The sequence below is a fragment of the Heteronotia binoei genome, chromosome 16, assembly GCF_032191835.1.
Source record: "Heteronotia binoei isolate CCM8104 ecotype False Entrance Well chromosome 16, APGP_CSIRO_Hbin_v1, whole genome shotgun sequence".
Classification (NCBI taxonomy): domain Eukaryota; kingdom Metazoa; phylum Chordata; class Lepidosauria; order Squamata; family Gekkonidae; genus Heteronotia; species Heteronotia binoei.
Genome location: NC_083238.1, coordinates 21,233,160 through 21,237,541, shown reverse-complemented (window position 1 = coordinate 21,237,541; position 4,382 = coordinate 21,233,160). Strand labels below are relative to the sequence as shown.

At 44.0% G+C, this 4,382-nt stretch overlaps 1 pseudogene; it reads right to left on the bottom strand.

Moving 5' to 3' along the window:
- Positions 1–390: 390 nt before the first annotated feature.
- Positions 391–955, bottom strand: LOC132585201 (proteasome subunit beta type-2-like; annotated as a pseudogene).
- Between the last annotated feature and the right edge of the window lie 3,427 nt (positions 956–4,382).

Below are 4,382 nucleotides of genomic sequence, written 5' to 3'. Positions count from 1 at the left end.
ATTTGGTGAAATTACACCTGCCATAATTAAACAGCTTAAATTCCAAGAAGATACAAAGTAAGGTTCTCTACAATTCATCCTGTTGTGCAAACAATATGCAGACGTTTTTCATTAGCTATATAAACAGAGACAAAAGTCCCAGCCAGAACAATAATAAAATGTGTTGCAACTCAGTCCGCTGTTCAGTCAAATGCTATCCAAAAAAACCTTTCCAAATGTCCACTTTCTCTCCCTCTCCCTCTCATTTTTTTTTGAAGAGAATAAAAGAGTCAATCTGTATTATTTGCATTTGCAAAGAGCAGTTGGAGAATAGTGGATTTCAAACAAATTAGAAAAGGTCAAACTGAGACAGAAAGAGGGCATTAGGTTGGGACATTCAGGCTGCTGCTTTCAGGAGTGGTATGCTTTATCAATAAAATGGGCAGTGGAAGAAAGCAAATTCAGAACGAAGTGTTTCTGGAGCTCCTTGAGACATTTCTTGAGAATCTCTATTCCCTTTGCATGTGCGATACTTAGTTTGTAGGTAGGGGTCAAGGATGCTGAGCATTAGGAAGGCTCCATAGCAATGGGCTGCAAAGGTAGATTCAGGCAAGCTCATCCATGTAGTAGAGAGCAGGCCTGCCTTGCTCCTCACAGCCCACCAGAACAAGATCGATGTGGTGAGGGATCCTGCTCCACAGATAGCCAGATTCTGATGCGTGAAATTGGCAGCTGCAGTTGGAGACAACTCATACCCATTCCTCATCTTGTAGAAATGGACACTTTTCTGGATGTATTCTGCAAACTGGACAATGTCACCAGCCTCCCTAACACATAGGAGCAATATTTTCTCACTCATCTTGGACATCTTGTCATGATTGTGCTTCACATGGATGATGCTGGAGGCTGCAATGGTGTCCAGAGCCACCAGGATGAAGCCTGGCCCCTCAGTGGGAGAAGTCTGTGCTGTGTTCATTGGGTATTATTCAGATTGTAATAAAACTGTGAAGTCTTAAGTTAACAGTGTGCTGTAGTGGCTTCCTTGCCAGAAGATGCTTCCTTCTACAAGGCATCCAAGATGTGTGTCTTGGCATATTGCACTCCTTTCGGGGGCGGGGTAGGGGATAAGGAACTGTTGCTAAGGTTGCCAAGTCCAATTCAAGAAATATCTGGAGACTTTGGGGGTGGAGCCAGGAGACATTAGGGGTGGAGCCAAGATCAAGGCTGTGACAAGCATAATTGAACTCCAAAGGGAGTTCTGGCCATCACATTGAAAGGGACGGCACACCTTTTCAATTCCTTCCTTGCACAGGAAATAATAGATAGGGGCACCTTCTTTTGGGGCTCACAGAATTGGACCCCCTGGTCCAATATTTTTGAAACTTGGGGGGTATTTTGGGAAGAGGCAATAGATGCTATACTGAAAATTTGGCGCCTCTAACCCAAAGAACAGCCCCCCCCAGAGCCCCAGATACCCGCGGATCAATTCTCCATGATTTTCTATGGGAATAAATCTCCATAGGGAATAATAGAGTTCCCAGAAGACATTTGACAGCATATGTCGCTTTAAGGCTTCATAATACTGGGTAAAAGATTATGTAACTCCAACTATACAGCTGTAACTAGAAGCATGTGAGAAACATGTGAAACTCATTAGCCAAATGAGCAAAGGGATTGGCTGGTGGGGGTATAACAACAGTGGCCACACTACTACCTCTTGGTGGAGAAGGAGTAGAGAAGGATTGGAGAGGAGTTGGAGAGTGGCGTGTTATTCTGTTGGATCGATTGGATGAATTGGATTGATGGACTGGTAAATGACTATTCTTCTGGACTGTGATTATTGTACCTCTGAACTGGCTGGACTGAATGTGAGTGACCTGACCATTGGACTGTACTTGACTTATGCTTATTGCCTGATCCCTAATATACTTGTTGAACTGGCTGTCTGTGAGTCTGTCTTCATTAGAACTCTAGCTGAGGTTGGGCTGACCAGAGTGCTCTACACAACATATTCCAGCACACTCTGTCAACATTTCCCTCTTCTCCCCCCCTCCCCCCGCTTTCTGATGACCCTGAAGTAGGGGGAGGGCCTCCAAACCGGGGGATCCCCTGCCCCCACCTGGGGATTGGCAACCCTAACTGTCGCTAAGGCCTAGGTCTGAGGAAAGTGGTTCCTGTGGCATTAGCAGCACCACAGAGGCTGGCTGGGCTGGCTTTTGGATGCCAGTGGCTCTCCAAGATGGTGGTTATCAAGAATTTCCCCAGGAACTTAAAGGGGTAGTCCACACTGTATCCCTCTAGTTCTTCTATTCACAGTCCTAATTTCTCAGTCTACCATGTTAACTCCTGGGTTAAGCAACAGTGAGAAATGGATGTCGTATCTCTGGATTCCTGCAGCTGACGGTACGCTTCCAAGCAATATCCGGCATAGACCAACTCCGTTATTTAAAAAGAAGTGACCAACTCTCACAGGATTAAGTCTCAACTGAAATGCAAAGCATACAGAGGGCAAGAGGGTAGGTCACTTCCAAGCTGGTCTAAGCCTGTTCCTGCCATTCTTAATAGACAGCTGCAGAGCAAACCTTTCTCTAGGTTACAGTTGATGGACACATTCACCAGCCCTGTGTCCTGTGTTTTGCATCTCAAATATCTGGGGGTTTGCCTTTGGAAAGAACTTGCTTTGCAGCACTGGTTATGCATTTTTCAGCTAGGTCTCCTGAAATTCAAATGCACCAAAAATAACCTTACTGTTCAAACTCACTCTGCTCCATCCATCAGTGTCAGTCTCTTCCTTGTTTGTCTTGGCTTGGGCCTTGAAACAGAAGATACCTTGCTAACGTATTTTAAAATACTGATGTTTTTTTAATTTCAAGGCTCCCTTAATCTGTTGATGATGCTTTCTACTTTTGCTTTTTATCCTTCTGTAACTTCCTCTGATGTTTTTTTAATTTCAAGGCTCCCTTAATCTGTTGATGATGCTTTCTACTTTTGCTTTTTATCCTTCTGTAACTTCCTCTGCCCTTTCCTCAGTGTCATTTCCTCAGGCTTCTACATGGTCATCTTCTATCAACACAGCCCTAAGAATAATTATAGCCTTCTAAACTCATTAGCTTCAGTTACTTACAAGGGTATAACTCTGCTTAGGAAATCACTGTCAGTATCCTGAACATCTCGCTGGAGCCTCAGTTCACACCTTCATAGAGTTTTTAGAAATTACTGGGGGCATTAGCTACTGAGCTTGTGGGGTTTGTTAGCCTGTGAATCTCCCTGGATTGATTTGACTTACCTTCTCTTGATTTACTTCTTTGAACCACTAAACATCTGTTTTGGCATTCATGATTAGAGGGGTACCCTCCATGCTGATCTCTGTGATAAATGGCGGCCCTGACCATGTGAGTCAGTCTGTTAGGTGGGAGGGCTTAATGTATTGGAGACGTTTCTGAACCTGTGGCTTACAGAACTGATTACTTGGGGGCCTCTCTTAAATTTATTCATTTATTTATTACATTTAATTTAATAGGCCATCCTTCCCTACAGATGGGGCTTAGGGTGGCTTACAACACATAAAAGGTTGTTTAAATTAAAACCCACCATTAATATCAACAGCACAGCATATACTTTCAGATGGCGGAAAACCAGCTTCTAAAGCTTCCTTCCCCTAGGGAGAGCAACCAAGATTCTTATTCAATCAAGATTCTCCAGGTTATGTTTCTGCCTTGTGCATAAAGATGGATTTTCCAGCATCGACTCAAAACTCTCCACTGTGGGCAGAACTATCATTATAGTTTGATAAACCCAGGGCTGCTGCCAGGGAGGGACGGTGCCCAGGGGAGGGATGGTGGCTCAGTGGTAGAGCATCTGCTTGATAAACAGAAGGTCCCAGGTTCAGTCCCCAGCATCTCCAACTAAAAAAGGTCCAGGCAAGTAGGCGTGAAAAACCTCAACTTGAGACCCTGGAGAGCCGCTGCCAGTCTGAGTAGACAATACTGACTTTGATGGACCGAGGGTCTGATTCAGTATAAGGCAGCTTCATATGTTCATATGTAAATGGTAGCCTAGTGTCATATTCCATAATTTATTTTATTTTTATTTTACTGTTCTTCTCTATATAGTAGTAGCAGAAGATGATACTGGATTTATACCCCGTCCTTCACTCTGAATCTCAGTCTCATAGCGGTTTACAATCTCCTTTACCTTCTTCCCCCACAACAGACACCCTGTGAGCAGTGTTCCCTCTAAGATGAGTTAGCATGAGCTAGTTCACATATTTTTAGCCTCCAACTCACACATTTTTTGTCTTAGCTCAGGAAAAATGGCCCCGGAGCAAGCTAATTTATGCAGTAGCTCACAACTTTAATGCCAGCAGCTCACAAAGTAGAATATTTGCTCCCAAGACTCTGCAG